This window comes from Eurosta solidaginis, chromosome 3 (assembly GCF_040869045.1).
Source record: "Eurosta solidaginis isolate ZX-2024a chromosome 3, ASM4086904v1, whole genome shotgun sequence".
NCBI lineage: Eukaryota > Metazoa > Arthropoda > Insecta > Diptera > Tephritidae > Eurosta > Eurosta solidaginis.
This window is the reverse complement of record NC_090321.1, coordinates 234274269-234296771: the sequence shown is the minus strand read 5'-3', so window position 1 is coordinate 234296771 and position 22503 is coordinate 234274269. Positions and strand designations below refer to the sequence as shown.

At 36.1% G+C, this 22503-nt stretch overlaps 1 long non-coding RNA gene across 7 annotated transcripts in view; it reads right to left on the bottom strand.

Annotated features, from left to right (window-relative positions):
- LOC137245248 (uncharacterized) overlaps positions 1–22503 on the bottom strand; it is a 563221-nt gene that overhangs the window by 393908 nt on the left and 146810 nt on the right. Inside the window, exon 3 of one of the 7 annotated variants that reach the window (XR_010951279.1) lies at positions 20696–21513. The exons of the other annotated variants lie outside the window; for them this stretch is intronic. This is a non-coding gene — a long non-coding RNA (uncharacterized lncRNA). Of the gene's footprint in view, positions 1–20695; positions 21514–22503 lie in introns of those variants that run through there. 7 annotated transcript variants of the gene reach the window in all.

Sequence of the window (22503 nt, the reverse complement as noted above, 5' to 3'; positions counted from 1 at the left end):
CTCCTTGTGATTTCACAATGGCCCTATATAGGTGTGCCCTTCCGATACGAACGGCAGCCACTTGAACCTAACCTAAACAAATAAAGAGATAGGGCAGTAGGGCTTATTCAGTTGTTTCACAATGGGCGAGCTGGCATTAGTTCGCGTAATGACCTTGCTAGGGGCAGCCACTAAAAATCTCCCTCTGAAAAACTGCTCGTTTAACAAAGCAAACTTTTCTGAATAGCATTTGACATCTAACATTAGTTTCCAGTCTTTCAATCCCACAAATAAATGAATTATAATTCAAACCCAAAAATTATGCTCAAAGTAAATCGAACTTAATTGCCTTTTGCAATTTAATTGCTATGTTAATTTTAGTTTATGCATGATTTGATATGCCGTAACTAACTGAGCAAATAATTTAATTAGCGTCGGCTAATGACAAGGGCAAATACATGACAGAAAAAAAGGGTAGCAACAAGTGCAACTTAAAGTGAGGAACACACCCAAATACAATACCGTTCAGTTGGAAATTTAAATGAATGATAATTTTAAACAAAAACAAGTAAGGACCGGACTGTCTTCGTCTGTGCCGAAGACTTCATACCTTTCATGAATGGGGCTGAACAATAATCTTATCCCGTTCGTAATCTCCAAATAATGCGCTGTATAAGATAAGAAATATATAGTGAACAGATCTACATACATACCTAAACGATTTTAATATAAATATATAAAAATGGAAAAAACACCCTTATCTGAACGATCGGTTGTATGGGATATATATTATATGTACCTCCGATCAAAATGATTTTTACAGGAAATCTTCTATGATCTATTAGAATAAATATCACCAAGTTTAAAGTTTTTATATTGGAAATTAAGGGAGAAATGGCTAAAAATCTTTATATCTGAAAGATCGGTTGTATGGGATAGGTATATACTATATACATATAGCTCCGATCAAAGTCATTTTTTCAGGAAATCTTCTATGATATATTAGAATAAATATCACCAAGTTTAACGTTTTTATATTGGAAACTAAGGGAGAAATGGCCAAAAATCTTTCCGTCTGAACGATCGGTTGTATGGGATAGGTATATACTATATACATATAGCTCCGATCAATGTCATTTTTTCAGGAAATCTTCTATGATATATTAGAATAACTATCACCAAGTTTAACGTTTTTATATTGGAAATTAAGAGAGAAATGGGTAAAAATCTTTCTATCTGAAAGATCGGTTTTATGAGATATATATTATATATAGCTCCGATCGAAAAGATTTTTTCATGAAATCTTCTATGATATATTAGAATAAATAACACCAAGTTTAACGTTTTTATATTGGAAATTAAGGGAGAAATTGCCAAAAATCTTTCTACCTGAACGATCGGTTGTATGAGATATATACTATATATAGCTCCGATCAAAGTGATTTTTTCAGAAAATCTTCTATGATATATTAAAATATATATCACCGAGTTTCACGTTTATACTTTCTAAATTAAGAGAGAAATGGCCAAAACTCTTTCTATCTGAACGATCGGCTGTATGGGATATAACTATATATAGCTCCGATCAAAGTGATTTTTCAGGATATCTTCTATGATATATTAGAATATACATACATCACCGAGTTTCACGTTTATACTTTCTAAATTGCGGTAGGAATGACCAAAATCGTCTTATCTGAACGATCGGTTGTATGGGAGATATATGTTATAGTGGTCCGATCCCACCGGATCCGACAAATGTTTAATATACTACAAAAATACATCCTTGTGCCAAATTTTATTGAGATATCTTAAAATTTGAGGGTAAGGTTTGCGTTCAAACAAACAGATGGTCGGACGAACAGACGAACATGGCTACAGTTCGTCGCCCTGATCAATTCGGCATACTTAATGGTGAGTCTATCTTCTATATTTCTCAACGTTACAAACATCGAACCAAAGTTAATATACCATTTCATGTTCATTAAAGGTATAAAAATGTTCTTTAAATTGCATTGACCCAAATAAAATTTAATTACACGCAAATCAAGAACTTTCCTTTTTTCTTGAAATTTTGATTCGTATTGGTTTAAAAATAATACGCGCGCGCATTACTTCAATTGGTGTTGAATTTCAAAGATGAAAGCAACTGACAGCAGCAAGAAATGTAATTTGTAAACGAAAGCCAATTCAAATGTGATTTTTACCATAAAAGTCACACTTAACGATGACAGTGATTTGAGCCAAGTCAGTGAATGATTTTGATTAATGAAATTTTTTGAAAAAAAAAAACTAAAAAAATTCGCTTGTTTTCTGTTACAACTGCATTCAAAAATGGTATGAGCGCAGACCCTAAGTTACCATACTAAGTGGCAGTATTGATTGGTGTTAAGACGCTCTTCCCTATTTTAGTATGCCACAGAAGCGGCGTACGTGTATGTTCAGGCATTTTGCGCAATTTTCTCACTTTTTCCAGCTTCGCCTTTTGTATTATTATTATTTTTTTTTTGAGATTTATTTTCTTAGTTGCCATTTTACCTTTATGCTCATACATCTTTCAAGTTGTACGGTACTTATTCGCACATTCACATTTGGTCATTAATAATCGTATGCGTAAAACTAATAAAAGTGTGTTGACGTGCGTAAAACGCGTATTCCAATATCCCTTAGTTGATTGCTTTCTTATGATACTTGAATTCTTTTACTTCTTGTTAACTATGTATAACAAAAACAACTCGTCATCATTAGAATAAAACAAAACAACTAAACTTACTTAAGCACGTTAAGATTCAAGACAGTGTGAAAACTTTTTCAAAGTAAGCATTAGAAAGTATTTGAGAAGAAAACAAGTAAGGACAGGACTGTCTTCGGCTGTGTGTAAGCATTTGGTGAAATTTTAAGTTTATAGCTGTTAAAATGGTGCAGAAATCACGAAAAGTTTCTTATCTGAACAATCGCTTGTATGGGATACATACAATATATACGACCGATTTCTACAATTTTTTCAGACAACAATATATGCCATATACGTAAACATTTGGTGAAATTTCAAGCTTCTAGCTGGTAATATGGGGCAGAAATAACGAAAAGTTTCTTACCTGAACAATCCGTTGTATGGGATTTATACTATATATATGACCGATCTATAAATTTTTTTCACACAACAATGAATCTCATATATGTAACCATTCGGTGAAATTTTAAGCTTCTAGCTGTTAAAATGGGGCAGTAACTACGAAAAGCTTCTTATCTGCACAATCGGACGTGGGGGATATATGCTATATATACGACCAATCTCATTCATTTGCAGACAACAATATGTGCAATATACGAAAGTATATGGTGAAGTTTGAAGCTTCAGTCTGTTAAATTGAGGAAGATATGACAAAAATCCTCCTTTTCTGAAAAATCGGTTGCATGGAGGGTATATGCTATAGTGGTCCGATCCGGCCCGTTCCGATAAATGTCTAATCGGACACCCAAATACACCCGCTCACCATATTTTAGCAAGATATCTCAAAAATTGAGGAACTAGTTTGAGGGCAAAAAATTTCAATTATGCACCCAAAAATTTATTTCGAGTGGCGAGTGACCAAGTGATATCACATCGATGTTGTATGCATATCACTTAGGTAGTTAAAGATACTAGAGATGAATTTATTAAAGTAAAGCGTTTTTCATGCAAATTTTAATATAGAACGTTTTTAATATAATCCGAAATATTGTAAAACATATTCATAGAAAGTACGCTCTTTCACTCTAAAATTATTTCCTTATCACTTGACTGGTGACTATAAGATTGAACAATTGACTTTGTTCATTGATCTCCCTGTTTCAATGGACCTTTCAGCTTGGCTTTAATTCATATCTTAACTTTTTTGGTTCATATCAAATTTATTGAGAGGGATGCTATATGAGGCTGTTACAGCTGAAGATGTCCTGCCCGCTGAGCCTATGCTCTCGCCATTTTTCGCTACTTTCAGGTTCACGAGGTCTTTTCTATTTCTCTATGCACCATCTTTCTCGTCTTTGAAGGTCTGAAGCAACTTTGCAGTCATTCAAAAGTCCTGTTATTGGTGCAGATCACCAATTTATCCCCATTGTACCAGCGCTTTATTTGGTTCACTTTGCATCATTTTGTTCAAGATACCAATCAGATTCCTTTTTATGGATCTCCAGCTTTCGGTAGACATCTGCTGATTGCGATTGCTGCAATCTGCTTCTGCCACAGTTAGGACTGCTTCGAAAATTCATTTATTTTCTTCGCTGTGAAAACCAGAGTCTCAGCGTTAGCTCCCTTTAGTATAACCGAGTAAGCTGGAGTCTGATTGTTACCTTCCTTTAGCTTATTAACCTTTTCATCTTTACTTTTTATGCTGATATTGTCCTCCACTTTCTGCATTGCAGCTTTCGAGTTACGTACATGGCAATTTTGTTTTTAGGCTTCCCTCTTCGCTCTGCTTTGCGGATTTAGATGTGTGGTTCATGTCATTCTGGTTAGTTAGCCTTTCACCTCCTGTTTCTGGAACTAAGGCGTTTGCAAAATTCTCGAAGTGATTTGAGGTGTTCTCGAAATGATTCTGAAATTGTTCCAAAATGGTCCCGAAATAGTCACGAAATGATTCTGGAAATCATGTCATAGCGATAACGTAACAATCCTAAAATGGTTTCCAAATAGTTTCAAAATGGTCTTGAATTTGTCCCAGAGCTATATCTAAAAAAAAAACTGTAAGTGATACTGAAATTCTTCTTGTTTGAAATAGTCTCGAAATAGTTCCGAAAATAATCCTGAGCTGATCCTGTAATACTCCAGTAACTACCCCGAAACCGTTTCGAAATATTCTGAAAATGTTGATTTTCCGACAGGTGGGTTAATGTGTATATTGTAACGATTTTCCGTCATCCCTTGTCAAATTTGGTTTCGAGACAAACCGGTTTCGGCGTTGTGCCAGTGTCGACTATCGCGTCGAGAACGAAAATCGACACTCATGATGGCACAACGCCGAAACCGGTTTGTCTCGAAACCAAATTTGACAAGGCATGACGGAAAATCGTTCCAGTATACCTCAGTCTGAAAATGTTTGCGAAGTTGTGCCAATGTGATTCCTAAAATATCCAAGAATTTACCATAAAATTGTCCCGAAATCACATCGAAATAGTATCGAAATGAACCTTTATCCTCAAGTGTTTCTGAAGTAGTCCCGAAATGTCCACGAACGAGTCTCAAAATGGTCCAAGAATATACGATATAAATCCATACCCTTTCATATCCTGTTTTCATGGAAAAAAGAATGACTCTCTGTATATATATTAATTTTTGTTTTACCACCGACTGTTCATTTGTTGTGAGAAAAAAATTTTTTTTCTTAATTTTGCCTTAAATCTTTATCATCTTTAACGTGGAAAGTCCAGCACATAAAAATACAACATCGATCATATAAAATTATGTAATTTATGATTTCCTCTTTTCATCTTTTTCTTCTCTCAAGTTTTGGTACTTATTTTGAGAGCTGCCAATATAAAAAAATTTATGGTCTATGAATTTTTGCTATCATCTCCATTGTTCTTTAATCAATATTGAATGTTTCACACTTTGAACATGAAGATTTATTAATAGTTTTATATTAAATATATATGTATGTATATGTATGTGTCTATATATTTTATTAATTTAGCACGTATATATCTTTAATGGCCCGCATGCGTCCTTTCCGAAAAACAAATTGTACATAATTTTTTTTCTGATTAGTGAATTTTCCGCCGTTTCGATTTTATTTGTGGAAACTGCGTGTCAGCATAGCAAAAGTACCCAGTAGGAATTGGTTGATTAGCATTCGGTATTTTAGTTTTTTTCTTAGTGTTAAGAACAGCACAAATTTAGCAAGACCATCTTTGGTTATAGAAGAACTATTTAGAGTTGATCTGGCAAGCACATTATGGGAGGTAAAATGGGTTGTAGCGATGTTTTTGTTGTAGAGTGCTTCGCCCCAACCAATAGGTTCGATCACGCACAAATTGTCATTAATATCCCCTAGCAAGAGTCCGAAGAAACTTGCAGTTTCAACAGAGTTGGAACAAAGGAATAAGGGTGTTAGAAACGTTGTTCCACATTGCAATTGAAAGGATGGTTGGTGTCATGTGGGGACACGTTACAAGCAGGACAAAAATTGTGTATGTCTTAGTTTATTCTGAATAATTGATAGTTTAGACTAAGTATGTAGATCATAGTTTAACTAGACTTAAGCGCGTGTCTCTTGGAAGCTTGCTTTTCTCAACTGCGAGCGAGTATTTATCTCTATCTTTAGGAAAGGCGTTCACCGGGCAATTGTTTGCATCGTAGTCCGACGGCTTTTTTAGATATCTCTGAAGGCCTTTTCATGCTAATTTTCCTCATACGGCTGACTTCTAAAGCGCCGAAATTATTCACATTTCTTACGGAGATGACTTCTTAAATTTCTGGGAGGTGGAGCCTCTTCAAGATGTCTGATGGATGCTCAGGCTTCTGGGTATTCAGCAGAAACTGTTTGTTGGCCACTTCATTTCACTTCTTTATTGGGAGTATTCTCGCTTCACTGTGTAAATGACATTCTGAAGACACGAGAAGACATTTCGTGACAGTTCCGAACAAAGTTGTTTGACAGGCCTGCAGTTTCCTTCAGTGTGCTGCTTTTAAGCGCTGCAATCACATTGAAGACGCGTAGTACCATACAAGCGACGGGCCAAATGCTATATAATTGGTTATGAGCGTTGTTTTGTGTTTGCCTCAAGTACTGTCATTAAGAGACTTGGTGATTTTATTACAGCTCGGAACTTTATAGTCACATTTGCGGCTACATGCTCTCCATAATGTAATTCCGGATCGAGCGTCACACCCAGTAGTTTTAGGCGTTAGACAGTCGGTAGCGAAATGCCATTGAAGTGGGTGAGAGATATGTTCGACATTTGCTTTGTAAAATAAGTTCGCGGATGATTTGGTCGCTGACAGCGCCAGATTTTACGAAGCGAATAAACTGAGACGAATTGTGTGATGGTCCTTAATTGTATAGCATAGCTCTTCAATGCATGGGCCTGTTGTCATTATCATGCAGTTATCGGCGTAGAACACAACGGTAACAACCTTCTTGGCCCCAGTTGGTTCATTTTTCTGAGTTTTTATGTTACGTTCGTTGCATGCCAACTACGCAAATAATTTCCAGTCTATTTTTATAGACTAATAGGTCAGGGTGGTCCCATCTTGCAGTACAGTGCTGTGATTGACTGTATCAAAGACTTTTGATAAGTTTTGCGCAATGAGTGCTGTTATGGTGGGGTCCTGATTGAGTTCAAAATTTATCTGTGCGTTTATAGCGTTTAGCGCGATGATGACTTTATGTAAGTTTTGGAAGCCATGCTGATAAAGCAGGACGGCTTCAGGTGTCTCGGCTACTGGCGAAACGAGAGAAATAGGCCAATATGAGTATCTTACGTTATCTGGTTTCCCAAACTTTAGTAGCGGTACCACAGTCGCAATTTTCATGGTTGAAGACGGGCGCTAGGTAGTTTAATTCTTCTTGGCCGTGATTTTTAAGCATCGGCACGGCAATTTCGTCTGCGACTACTGCTTTGGATGATTTAGCATGTTCGATGTCTTTTTAAAACTCTTTGGCGGTGATGGTAATAGGGGACGCGCTGTGTTTATGATTTTGTACGCGTCTGTTGGCCCTCCATGCATTGCATATCGTCGGCCAAAAGCGCTCACGCATTCCTTCGCAACCGATGGCACTTAATCGTCAAAAGCGATGAAAATTCGGTCCTTGTCCTTAATCGGATTTGACAGAGACTTTATATACGGTTGAATAAAGTTTACCAAGGCGAATCCATACCAGGTGGTGGCAAAGCGAATATAACCAATTCGCTATGCAGAAGAATGTTAACTCAAAAAATAATTTTAATTGATTTCGATTAACTGACATATTAAAGTAATCAGGTGTTGGGATAACAACACCTGGTAATGAGTTCGTCTTGAAAGTTTACCTACCATAACTGCAAGACATATACGATCATGCGGTAGAACAAATTCAATTTGCTGTTGGGATAGTCTTAACAGTGCGGTCGGTTTTTATGGCGCACACGCTACAATCACAGCCCAGCTGGTTGCCATCAATCTTTATCCACATTTTGTTTTTTTTTTGTTTTTTCTAATGACTTCTCATTGTTCTTCAATTCTGCACTTCGATTGCTTTCTATAAATTGTATAACTTTCCACGGCTGACACGATAGCTTAGAAAAAATTCAATTACCAATCATTTTTGTGTTCTTTTTTGGTTATGCTTGGTGTCGATTCTATTCAATTTAATTTTTTTTTTTTGTATTTTTCAAACATTTCCGCTTGTTATGTCATAAGATATCGTTAAATATGTAGTCTATGCTGGTAACTTTTTAAAACCATATTGATAAATTACAGCTAAATACATTTATTTCTTTTATTTAGTCTATCAATCTAACCTTGACCTCGCAAAAGCTTAAAATAAATAATTTGCTTTTTATGTTTGACTTGTCAACAATTTTGTATTTCTCTCATCAGCTATACTTTGTTCTTTTGTGTGTTGGATTTGGTTTTGTTTACATTAATTATTCTTTCGTCTTTTGATTGAGAACTTTACCGCATTTTCTATTTTCTAAAAATTTATTGTTATACTCAGTTGAGCAGAGCTCACAGAGTATATTAAGTTTGATTGGATAACGGTTGGTTGTACAGGTATAAAGGAATCGAGATAGATATAGACTTCCATATATCAAAATCATCACGATCGAAAAAAAATTTGATTGAGCCATGTCCGTCCGTCCGTCCGTCCGTTAACACGATAACTTGAGTAAATTTTGAGGTATCTTGATGAAATTTGGTACGTAGGTTCCTGAGCACTCATATCAGATCGCTATTTAAAATGAACGATATCGTACTATAACCAGTATATAAGTAAATTATGCAACAAAATACAAAAATAAAAGAAAATTTCAAAATGGGCGTGGCTCCGCCCTTTTTCATTTAATTTGTCTAGGATACTTTTAATGCCATAAGTCGAACAAATATTTACCAATCCTTTTGAAATTTGGTAGGGGCATAGATTTTATGACGTTAACTGTTTTCTGTGAAAATGGGCGAAATCGGTTGAAGCCACGCCCAGTTTTTATACACAGTCGTCCGTCTGTCCCTCCGCTCGGCCGTTAACACGATAACTTGAGCAAAAATCGACATATCTTTACTGAACTTAGTTCACGTACTTATCTGAACTCACTTTATCTTGGTATAAAAAATGAACAAAATCCGCCTATGACCACGCCCACTTTTTCGATATCGAAAATTACGAAAAATGAAAAAAATGCCATAATTCTATACCAAATACGAAAAAAGGGATGAAACATGGTAATTGGATTGTTTTATTGACGCGAAATATAACTTTAGAAAAAACTTTATAAAATGATTGTGACACCTACCATATTAAGTAGAAGAAAATGAAAAAGTTCTGCAGTGCGAAATAAAAAACCCTTGAAATCTTGGCAGGTATTACATATATAAATAAATTAGCGGTATCCAACAGATGATGCTCTGGGTTACCCTGGTCCACATTTTGGTCGATATCTGGAAAACGCCTTCACATATACAACTACCACCATTCCCTTTTAAAACTCTCATTAATAACTTGAATTTGATACCAATATCGTAGAAACACATTCTAGAGTCACCCCTGGTCCACCTTTATGACGATATCTCGAAAAAGCGACCACCTATAGAACGAAGACCCACACCCTTTCAAAATACTCATTAGCACCTTTCATTTGATACCCATATCGTGCAAACAAATTCTAGGGTCACCCCTGATCCACCTTTATGGCGATATCCCTAAATGACGTCCATCTATAGAACTGTGGCCCACTCCCTCTTAAAATACTCCTTAATGCCTTTCATTTGATACACATGTCATACAAACACATTCCAGGGTTTCCCTCGGTTCATTTTCCTACATGGTTATTTTCCCTTATGTTGTCACCATAGCTCTCAACTGAGTACGTAATGTTCGGTTACACCCGAACTTAACCTTCTTTACTTGTTTTAGTTTGATTTTGTATTATTTTCACTTTTTTTTATATTATTCATAACGTATCAACTTTCTTTCGCGGTTTCATATTTATTTGACACTTTGAAATGTTTGTGGTTTATTTTTTGAATTTTGATTTTAGCTTCCATTGCTTAAGTGGTAGAAAAGAAATCGACTGAAGTTTTATGCTAAGGAAATTCATATAAACTTACAAATTCTTCGTAAATTAGTAAAACTTTTATATTAAAATTTTGTTACGAATTTAGCAATTGTTTTTGTTTTTTATCGGCCTATTGATAAATCATTCAAGGTTCGAATCGAGCCCAAGGCCAGAACAATATTTTTTTTTTTTTCCAATGATAATTATTGTTATTTTTTAATTTTTCTAAATTTGAAAAATTGTATTTTGTTTTTGGAATAGTAAGTAGAAAATTTTTCAGACAACCTGCCATAGCTGCGCAGATAGATCCATTTCGAAGGGTGCTACGCCTTCATCATCAGGACGCTTTAGGCATGCTGCGCTAACCATTTAGCTATACAGCGGTGGTTTGTTTGACTGGCAAATTTGCTACTTCTATTCCTTTTTACCAACTATATTTATTCAGTGTTGCGCCATCTGGTGCAAATCACTGATAATGCTGGATTTTTGTTTATTGTCAATTACTTTGTTGAACATTCCCAAGTGCTCATGGTTTATTAACAATTGTTTTTGTTAGGAATTTAGCAAATTCTCGATAATTCCGTTCTTCAAACGCTCAGTATATAAAATGCACCTTCTTTACAGCACAACTCTGGTAGTAGTAGAACTACACAACTTATTCACGTACTTGACATATAAAGTGTGAAAATCAAGCTGAATCATTCTTTCATAGACTGCGCTGCTTATATACTCTCAGTGGCCTCGTTCGGGTCTAAACTTTTCGCGAACAGCCTTCTGGATTAGTTGCTTATTCACTTCTCTCATATGCGATGCAGAGACGGCGGACAGCTTGGCGAGTGAGGAAGCGACTGCGCGACTCATTTGTCATGACCTGCTTTTGCCATTTGGCCCACAGGAAATTAGGGGTCATTTGTTGCTAGAAAATAGGGACAAGATTGAAGAGATCTGGCTCAAGCTAGTCTTAGTAGGTTATAGTACAAAAACACTAAAGGGCAATAATGGATATTTCGATAAATAACTTAAGAGTGCTAGCAGCTATTCTTACGGGACATTGCAGACTCAATAGCCAGATGCAGAAATTGGGCATATAATCGAATGATAATTGCCGATTCTGTGATTTTTCAGCAGCGACCGCGGAATATATTCTTTTGGAATGCGACGCAATTTCGAGACGGAGCGCGCAGTTGTAGTGCTCGCGATGGCCAAAGCATTCCCACATTCAAACCCTCAAGGCAGGGGAACTACTAGACTTCATCAAGGAAGTCGGCTTGGATAAGGTGACGTGAAGGAGATGACGACACAATAAACCAATGGTCGCAGTCAAATTGCTAACAATTATCTATCTATCCAAAAATTATAGATTTATTATCGAAAAGTTATCGATTTTTTATCAAAAATTTATCTATTTGTAATCGGAGTGTTACCGATTTGTTATAGGCAGATTATCGGTTTGTTTTTGAAAATATGTCGATATATCAAATATTTATCGATTTGTAACTTAGAATTAATTGATTTGTTATGTAAAAGTAATATATTTTTTATCGGAGTATTACCAATATATTGTCGGTGTGTTATCTAGTGCTTAATTTTGTTTTGAAACAGATACTAATAAAACAAAACTAATAAACTCAGTCGACTTTGAAATTCAACTTATTAATGATATTAGATCTTGCCGCCTAAGCATATTTAACAAAAATAAAAACCACCTAAACTGTGTAGGCCGTTGGCCCATTTCCGCATGTATGTCTCCCATTGCTGGTTGCCAGGGCACAGCAATGTTGATTGGAATGAATTTGCAGATGAGACTGTCAGGAAAGGTTCCGAAATGGACATAAGCGAGGCGTACAGCAGCGTTCGACCATTGCAGGGTTATCTTCTGAAGAAAATCGAAGAATATGAGATTAAAGTAACAGATCTGCTGTGGACCAACCGGTATGATTGCGAGGACTCAGGGTCCTTATGGCCATGTTTTGATAGAAAAGGAACAAGCTTTCTTTTCAAGTTAAAAAAGTCTGCTGTGAGAATATTTTCGGGTGTCATCACATGTCATTGTGCTATTGCATCAATGCTCACATGTTCGCGTATACCAACAAGCTCCCTATGCTGAAGCTATCAGGATGAGGAGGAAGAGAAGTTGATTCATCACATTATCTACTGATTTCCAAGACTGCAAGCAAGACAACTCAGATTTCTGGGACCACGGTTTTTCCTCAGTCTAATAGAAGTTGGGAATGTGGTTTCTTCACACCTACTTAACTTCATCAGACAAAGCAAGTGGTTAAATGAGGATCACTGCGAAGTAATCTGGTTGAACAAATGTGCCGTTATATGGCACTCACAGAGGGCACTCACACAAGACAAAAATTTCTCCGAGTGGAAGTCTGGGAAATTGCTACGCATGCCCTCTTAACCTAGCCTAAACTAAAATTACCGGACATGAAGAAGAACTGTTTCATAACAAAACATTAAAGTTCAGAAATTTCCTTCTCGCTCTATATGTATATAGAGAATTCGAACTGCAAACTATCGGCACACACAATCGTGGGGAAATCAAAGCTCGTACAGAACACCGCTTTGTTTAAGAAATACTTTATCAACCTACTTAAAATGGCAGCTCCCTCTAACGAAACTTTAATCTTAAGAAAGATACTTGCCAATTGAAGAAGAAGGGGAAGAAGTAAAACATAAAACTTATGACGAATGTTATATAAATATGTAAATAAAATACAAATATTTATGCAAATATGACGAACAAAGTATTGAGATTGCCATGATTTTTCTTCAATGTATACGCATGTATATACAGTTGCGAGCAAGAAAATAGCAGTAGCAACTTTTAGCTGAACGTCAATTATATCCTTCTTTTTCTTTATTTTCGAATATTTCATGACAAAACTTCTATTAGTTTTTTTGTTGAAACTTTGCAAGCCAATCTCGAAAAAATTCGAAAATTCAAGAAAATTTCACGAAAGTTTAGATTTTCGAATGTTGAGTTCACTGAATTTTTTGGGGTATGCACTTTTCTGGCCCAATTAGTTTAAGTCCTACAATGTAGTGTAGGTCTCTCAAGAACTGCATCGATTTTTCAACATTTTTTTTTTCGAAGGGTGCTTTAGATTTGCCTCCATACAAGGAGACATTTCTTTTATATAAAAAACATCTGAACACCCTTGTTACGTACTTTGTTAGACTATTTGACTAATTGGATTACAAAATAGCATGCCCAAAAAAATTCAGAAAAATCTAAACCAAATATGTTGAAAATTTTCGTAAAGCTTGTAAGGTAGGTTTTGTCGAGGCTGGTGTAGCACTCAGTCATCACAGAGTCGGGAGGACACATATTTCCTTTCTAAATGAACACACGTTACTTTTTTCGTGGAGTTTGGTTCAGACGTACACACGCACCTACAGTAGTGGAGAATTGTATCTTATTGTAATATTGGAGGAGAACTGTAACTAACTGCTGACTGATAGAAAGGTGCCCGGCTGCCGGTAGATTCGGTGGTTAGACGTCGGAATGGGCGCACAGTATAACGGTTGAAGCACACCTTTCAATGTTTATGTAATCGGTGAACGGAGTATCGGTTGACGATGACGAAATTTGTCGCGGACAAGTGTTGTTGTTGTTGTTGTTGTTGTTGTTGTTGTTGCTGTTGTTGTTGTTGTACAAGGTTGCTGTTGACAAGGTTGCTCCCCGAAGGATTTGGGGAGTGTTATCGATGTGATGGTCCTTTGTCGGATACAGATCAGGTACACTCCGGTACCACAGCACCATTAGGGTGCTAGTCCGACCATCTCGGGAACGATTTATGTGGCCACATTAAACCTTCAGGCCATCCCCTCCCTCCCCACCACCAAGTGCCATGAGGAGCTTGGAGTCGCCAGAGCCTCGTCTGTTAGTGAAACAGGATTCGCCGCGGATAGGTGAGGTTGACAATTGGGTTTGGAGAAGCTATATATTGCGCTACACAGTTCCTTGAATCTGGTATTAGTGTAGGATATTCAGTTCAAATAAAAGACTTTTTTGATTTTTAAGTTTTATTATAAGTAAAATACTTATCACTAGTTTTGTAAACTATTTTTAAGTTAATTAATATTCAGTTTAATTTTATCAATTCAGTTTTATTATTTCATTACACTCTTTAGAGCCTTTTTATGTTGCAACCTTTTCCTTTCACCGTCCGATCTGTACTTTCCGTTTTTAATATTTTCATATCTCTCAACTTTTGTATTTCGTTCTTTTCGTTCGTTAAGTGTTTTTCATAAGGTGAGTACGCATCCTACGTCATTACTTAAGGTGAGTACGTCTATGTCAGTAATAGGTCAAACCACATTCAGCGCTACATTCGGCCATCCTGCTTTCATTCGGCCTCGAATGAATCGGCCCATTTTTTCATGTACTCCGCAACTGTCGAAGTCTTTCCCGGTCCCTCATGATCGCCTACCTTTACTACCTCATAGCGACCGTGACTAAGTAGCTTAGTTATCCTATAGGGACCTAAAAACTTTGGTTTCAATTTTAATCCCGAACCAAATTGGGTTCTTTTAATCGCTACCAAATCGTTTAATTTGTAAACTGTTTCCTTTTTACGGCGAAGGTTATAACATCGGCGGTTTTCTTCCTGAATTTTTTTATTTTTTTTTTTTGGCTTGTCCACGTACTTCATCGCGATTTTCGTTCAATTCATCTACGGCTGCGTCTTCTAGAAATTCTTTCAACTGTGGCATGTCGGCCGTAAGCATATCGAGTCCTGTTAATATTTTAAACGGGGACTGCTTTGTGCTACGTGGTGGCGTATTATTGATAAATTGTTGGATTCGTTCTATGTGTTTGTACCAACTACACGGGGTTGATACGCACAGTTTTGATAGCATAGGTATGACGACTTTATGCATCCTCTCGACCTGTCCGTTTCCACGAGGAACACCAGTGGTTATCAGCAAATGCTGGATATGTTCACCCTCGCAATATTCCTTAAATAAGTTTGATGTAAAGGCTGCACCCCTATCCGTAATTATGCGTCTGGGATTGCCAAACACCGCTGCCTGTTTCTTCAACCTTTCTACTACAGCTTCTGCTCCCGTATTCTTTGTTGGGTATAGCCATACGAATTTGCTAAAAGCATCGACTACCACTAAAATGTAGTTATACGACTTACTGGTCGCTTCCAATGGTCCTACGTGATCTAAATGGTATGTATTTAAAGGTGTATCTTCCTTATCAATGGCATTTAAAAACCCTTCTTTCCTCCCTAACTTTCCTTCACTGACTATGCATTCAACACAGCTTCGAACTATCTGTTCAACTTTAGTATTGACTTGGGGAATATAATATGATTTCTCTAGCATGAGTTGGGTTTTCTTTATTGAGAAATGTCCCTGTCTATGTGCTAGCTTAATAATCTCATCTTCCATAGTCTTTGGTATAACTATTAGTTCCTTATCTGGGTTCTTAAAAAGGATATCATATTGTATGTAATAATCTTCATAACTATCCTTTTCCAAAATTTTCCGGATGGCTTTCGTCCACTCGTCTTTGAGTTGTGCTTGCTTCAGTCGAAACTTTAGTGAGTCTTCTAACATTAAGCAATACACCCTACTTAATGCATCCACATGTAACATTTTAGATCCTGCCCTGTGCTCAATTTCATAATTGAAATCCTGAAGAAACAATGCCCACCTTGCAACCTTCGGTGGTACGTCAATTCTTTTAAGGGTCATTGTAAATGCGTTACAGTCAATAACGATTTTAAATTTAATTCCTAACAAGTAAATTCTCCACTTCTTTAGCGCCTCAATAATCGCTAGTACCTCTAGCTCATACGATGGGTAATTTTCTTCCACAGGTTTAGTTTTACGGCTCATGTATTGCACCGGGTGCAGCTGCTGATCGTCGGGATCTTTTTGAAGCAATATGGCTCCATACCCGAATTTGCTTGCATCCGTATGAACTTCGGTTACTGCGTTTTGTGAGAAGAGTCGTAATACATTTGCTCTCTGTAATTGGGTTTTTAATTGCTCGAAAGCGGCAACTTCTTCATTTCCTAGCTTAAATTCTGCATCTTTCCTCAAAAGGTTTGATAAAGGCCTTGCTATTGTTGCAAAACCCTCTACAAAACGACGGAAATAGGACGTTAATCCTAGAAGCCTCTGTAAGCTCTTTCTGTCTCTGGGCAGAGGAAAGTTTCGTACCGCAGCAGTCTTCTCGTCTGATATCTTTACCGTGCCATTCTCAATGATGTAGCCCAAAAACTCGACTCTTCGTTTTAAGAACTGACACTTTTTCCACTTTATTTGTAATCCGTATGACGCACTAACCTGCAGAACCTCTTTTAATTTGTCCATTCCTTCAGCTTCGTCTATTGAGGGAATTATCAGATCATCCATGTACGTGATCACTTTCCCTTTTGCGATTAAATCTCTGAAAACTGCATTCACATACCTACAAAAAACCGCAGGAGAGTTTGAAATACCGAACGGAACTACCCGAAATTCATACTGGCCGGTCGTAGTAACAAAGGAAGTGTACTTTCGAGATAAAGGATCCACCTGTACATGAAAGAAACCGTTGGACAAATCTAACGTGGTGAAAACACGGCTACCTTGAAGTCTATCCAATACATCATCCATTAATATCATAGGGAAATTGTCTCTTATGATTTTTTTATTTAGTTGCCTATAATCGCAGCATAAGCGTTTGCTTCCATCCTTTTTAGGTACAACTACCACTGGGGCAGCGTAATTGGAATTACTAACTTGTATTATTTCCTCTTTTAACCATTCTTCTACTTGCTTATCAACAAAACAACGATCGTTAAAGGGAATACGTCTTGGTCGCTGATAAACTGGGACATCGTCGGATAGAACGATTTCCATTTTAACGGGTGCTACTAAATTTCCTATAGGTTTATATCTATCTACTAGACTTTCTACTTCTTTAACCAAATTCTTATGTAAATGCTCTACGCTGAGACTGCTTCTTTCTTCAACTTCCCCTAAATTCAAAATGTCAAACTCTCTTATCCAACCTGTGGTTTTGTCTACTACTGAACTTGATTCTGTCAGTTTTCCATTTTCTGATTCCCTGCTTTTGAAAATTACCTCTTTCTCGGTTAGGATAATGTCTACATTTTTTAAAATTGCTTTTCCAATCATCGCAGCGAATTGTATATCCTGTTCTTTGACAACATGAAATGTAATATTTAGTGATAACTCATCTACATGGATCAAAGCTTCATAACTACCTATCGTCTCAATGATATTCGCGCAGGCGCTGTGAAGCCTGCGCTTATCATTACTTAATTTTCCTTCATACCCACTTAGTAATAGGGTGTCATAGCGTATTAGATTTAATGAACATCCTGAGTCTATTAATGCTTCGAATTTGAAGTCATTGATTCTAATAGTTTTAAAATGCAATTCTTCTCTGACTCTCTCAATAACCGGCTGAAAGCTCTCATTGCCTAAGGTGTTAATTGTGGTTGCCTCTTTCTTGACTTCTTTTTGGGCTTTACCCTTGCATTCGAATGATCGGTGTCCCATTTCATTACATTTAAAACATTTATATTGCTTCTTTGGGCAATTTGGTGCAATATGCGACTTATCGCCGCACTTAAAACATCTTTTCGTTTGTTCATCTTTTGGTTTCACGGATACCACATTGCTTTCTTTAACTGTTTCGGTAGATGCTGCTCTGCCTGACCCTATTGTCGGTTTGCGCACCTTTTCATAAACCTTAATTTGCTCCTTTAACTCCTCAATGCTCTTAGCCTGATACAACGTCGATTTGTTAAACCGTGAGTCAGGTATTCCCTCAATAAAATAATCGATTAAGCTGGCCTCATCTATTGTTATTTGTTTTCCTATTTCCATTAAACTATACAGATACTCGCGTAAGGACTCATTGGCATGTTTACGTCGATTTCGTAGAATTTTGTGAACTTCAGACGTAGACAGTTTTGAACCAAATTCTTTAATCAGCTCATTTTTCAGCGATAACCAGTCACTCACCGACGTTTGGCTTCTTATAAAAAGCTTAGCTGCTCCGCGCAGAAGCTGTTTACCATAAACAAATTTTTTCAAATCGTACCAACCTACTATAGATGCATTATTTTCAAATTCCGTTATCCAAAACCGTATATCTAGTGACCCTTCGCCTGAAAAAGTACTAACGCTATCGCCCATATCTTTAAGGGTAAAATGCTGTGGCTGCATGAGGAACTGAGGAGAACTTACGATACCGATGCCTTGAGTATCGTCGTACACGGACTGGGCCGACCCATTGCGACTAAGCTCATTTCGTGACAAGCCGTAGTGCTGAAGTAGTTTGTCCTGCAATTCGCATTTTTGTCCCGAGGTCGATAGGTTTAATTCACGTAATTTGTCTTTAATACCACTAACAGTCAAAGCTAATATATCATTTACTTCCATTTTAAAATATTTCGAATTTTATTTGTAATAAAATATAGTTTAATTTTGTGTTAAAAATAATACCAAGCAAATCTTCTTGTGCTAATTAATGTGTGAGAAAAAAAATACGTACAGCTCAATTCGATTTAGTGAAGCAAACAAGCATATGTATTAAATTCAAAATTCGTACATTTGTTCTTATAAGAATTTTCCTTACGTTTAAATTACTGCTCGTCTTTTTTTTTTTTCTCTAAGTGTGTGAACATACAAAACCCTTTCGTTTATTTTTACATATGTTTTCAATTCAATTTTGATTTTGTTTTTCTGTTTACTTCTTCAGGCTTTTCACTTTTTCTTTGAATACCTTTCTTTCTCTTACCAATGACAATGCATACATATATGGATATATACAGTATTGATTTGATTTTTACAACGAATGCAAATTTTGCTTTTAGCTTCTACTTCTTACCATTTATTTCTTCACATTGCTTTATTTTCTGTGTTTAATTTCATAAATTTTCGTTACTCTTTTCGTACTTTGCTTCTTTTTTTTCAATCACGTTCTTTTTACTCTTTTCTCGCTAATAGCTTCTTACATCTTTACACATTGCTTCTTCTTACAACATATTTCTTATTATTTTCATTCCTTTTTGTTTTGCTCTACTCCCTTTACTATTCACATTTTACTTCTTTTAACTTCTGTACGATATATTCTTCTTCTATTACCTTATTTGCAATATCTTCTTCTTACCTTTTCTCAACTTCTTTACAAAATTCACTTCGTATTTCTTTTACCTTCTTTACAACTTTTTCTTCTTGCTTCTTTTGACTTCTTTAAACTATTTTCTTCTTGCCTTTTCTCTAATTACTTCTTGACAAAATTTACTTTGTGTTTCTTTTAACTTCTTTATATTATTCACTTCGTACTTCTTTTAACTTCTTTACAATGTTCACTTCGTGCTTCTTTATTATTTTCTTCTTGCTTCATTATACATCACTTTTCGCATTTCAGATTAGTAACAGCATACACACAAGAAATTTAATGTGTGCAAAAATTAAAACTTTCAAACTTATTGTACTGAGTTATAAACAATTTTAATAGATTTTGTAATCACATTAACTGCTTGACGTTTCTTATTGTTGTAGTTTCTCACCCTTGCTCTCGTTGCTACTGATTTCTGCTGTCTGTATATCTCTTTCGTTTTATTTACGCTTTGTCTCCTTCCTTGATATTACACCGACTAGCGTCATCCAAAATTTGAAAATTTTGTCGTTGAGTAGATATTTTCATGTTCGGTTTTGCCGAATATACACTTTTGCTGTTTGATGTCGTCTATCGTCGGTTGCAATGGCTTTGCGTCGACTACTACGTTGCTGTACTGCTTTTGGCGTCACTGGTACTGCTGTGCATGGACAAACTCTTCCCGATTGATTAGCTTCGTTTCTAGAATTTTCCACTCGCGCATATTCATACATACATACAAGCGGATTAAGGCGTGTTGTTTTTTATGAGATGGTACAACTGTATTTGGCTTCACAAGCGTTTTAATTGCGTTTTTTTTTTTTATTTTCCAACTTATTCTTTATTATAACTTTTAGAAAAGTTTTTGTTCGCAAAATTAAGCTTATTGCGTTTAATGATTTAAAAGTTTCGCTACTTTTATGTCACTTAAGCTCAATTGTTGGTAACAATCACGAGCGAGCCCCCAAATTTGTAGGATATTCAGTTCAAATAAAAGACTTTTTTGATTTTTAAGTTTTATTATAAGTAAAATACTTATCACTAGTTTTGTAAACTATTTTTAAGTTAATTAATATTCAGTTTAATTTTATCAATTCAGTTTTATTATTTCATTACACTCTTTAGAGCCTTTTTATGTTGCAACCCTTTCCTTTCACCGTCCGATCTGTACTTTCCGTTTTTAATATTTTCATATCTCTCAACTTTTGTATTTCGTTCTTTTCGTTCGTTAAGTGTTTTTCATAAGGTGAGTACGCATCCTACGTCATTACTTAAGGTGAGTACGTCTATGTCAGTAATAGGTCAAACCACATTCAGCGCTACATTAGTATAGTCCAGGATTAGAAAATCGGTGATGACAAATAATTGCATCGATTGCCAAGCAACCGATGGTTGGTGGAATCGATACTGGGCGGAATTCAAACTGTAAACTACTGAAGTGTAAGTCATCATAAACAGTTTGAGAAGTTTTCGCACTCGCGGTTAGGCGACTGTTGCGCGAATGAAATGCTTGCAAGGGATTCTTTGTATTTTGTCTGTGTATTCTTGTGCTTATCGCTGTTATAGAACTGTTTTAGTAAATACATGAATATTGGGTGGGTGATGCAGCAATACAAGCTTGCTCGAACTTTCTAACTTTTTCGAAAACGTTTTTGAGATAGGTTTGCATTGTTTTAGTTATTCAATTTTCAGACTTTTGTTCAAAAATCATCAAAAAAAAAAATAATTTTTTTGACACAAATTTTCACAGCCATTTTCGTTTTCGCTTCTGTATATTTATTGTTGTACGTATAAATATACAACAACAATGTAATCAAGGCCATAAAATTTACGCGACATTTGGCAAAGATTAGATATTCGTCATAAGCAGACAGTATGGAGCCATTCTGATACGAAAATAACAAAAAGGGATTTTTTCTTGATACTTATGTACATTCACACTTACAACAACTCGATGTGCAAATATTCCTTGACCATATAGCAGTATACAGTTAGTAAGTTGTAGAAAACAAAATGCGCTATTGCTTTAAATGGAAAAAATGTATGAAAAAATAAATAATATATTTTTGCATATTAAAACTTACTTATCTGTGCCTTTGGATCATAACTTTATATGCTTAGCAAATATTTCGAGTTTTTTAATTTACCTGAAAATAAAAAAAAAGTATTTTTATAGAGGCTGTTTGATAATTGAACATATTATACTTTTTTATAGCATGAGCTTTAAATAAAATGATAAATTAGAAACTAAAAAGAGAGTCGGAGTAACTTTTCTTAATCTTGTAGCAACACAGCTTATCTACACTAAAAGGACGGCTACATATTGTTCTCCCATTTGGTACAGTACAATACTGTACATAATGTACTGCACAATACTGCAGTACACCACGGTACACAGTACGGTTTTGTATTCTACAGTACCCTTCGGTATTGTACTTTACAATAAGGTATTGGCGGCCACCGTGGTGTGATGGGTAGCGTGCTCCGCCTATCATACCGTATGCCCTGGGTTCAACTCCCAGGCAAAGCAACATCAAAATTTTAGAAATAAGATTTTTCAATTAGAAGAAAATTTTTCTAAACGGGGTCGCCCCTCGGCAGTGTTTGGCAAGCACTCCGGGTTTATTTCTGCCATGAAAAGCTCTCAGTGAAAACTCATCTGCTTTGCAGATGCCGTTCGGAGTCGGCATAAAACATGTAGGTCCCGTCCGGCCAATTTGTAGGGAAAATCAAGAGGAGCACGACGCAAATTGGAAGAGAAGCTCGGCCTTAGATCTCTTCGGAGGTTATCGCGCCTTACATTTATTTTTTTTTTTAATAAGGTATTGTACTGTACTGTACCGTAATGTCACCGTATTGTACCATATCAAAACGTTCTGTGCTGTACTTAGAGCACCGTACTGTACCGTACCATACTGCACTGCTTTTAACATAATATTGTACAGAGCCATACTGTAATGCAATAATATATTGTATCTTACTGCAATGTGCCTTACTGTTCTATAATGCCTTCTTCTAACTGTACTTTACCGTTCTGTACTATGATGTATTACATTACTGTACTGTATGATGAACTAGAGTAGGGAAAATGATATAAGTTGTACTTGTTTTATCGGCGTAATAAAATCTTCTGTTCC